Raw genomic sequence first — 510 nt, forward strand, 5'->3', positions numbered from 1 at the left:
TTTTCAGCTTTCTGTATTGATTGCTAGCTTACCCATTTACTAGTTAGCTACCATGTGAAGTTAGGTCATGAAAATAATGAGCTACACCACTTTACACAAAATCTCTAGCATACATCCTATCCGTCTTCCTACATTTTCTAAATTCTTTGGGTGGGCTAGACTTCACTGCCCTTCTCCTGTGTCTAAAATAAAATCCCTCAACTCCCATAGAAAGTAACTGGAGACCTGGAGCTCAGTCTAAGGAATTTTATCCAGGATAGCAGTGTCACCTCCCCACATTCAAGTACCAAAAGAGACTAAGGAAATTAATTTAATTAAATAACTTTATAAAATCTTATGATGAAGAAACAATCTAATTTTTATAACATAACATAACCACAGCCATGGACGCAAGAGCCCACCAAGACCTCCTGAAGCAAATGGCCCAGAATTTGGGGGTCCAGGCAGAGGAGGTCAAGGAGGAGCAGGACCCTGTCATGGACATTATCATGGCCGATGGCCCGACTAAAG

Source organism: Pelodiscus sinensis, chromosome 2, assembly GCF_049634645.1.
Source record: "Pelodiscus sinensis isolate JC-2024 chromosome 2, ASM4963464v1, whole genome shotgun sequence".
Lineage (NCBI taxonomy): Eukaryota > Metazoa > Chordata > Testudines > Trionychidae > Pelodiscus > Pelodiscus sinensis.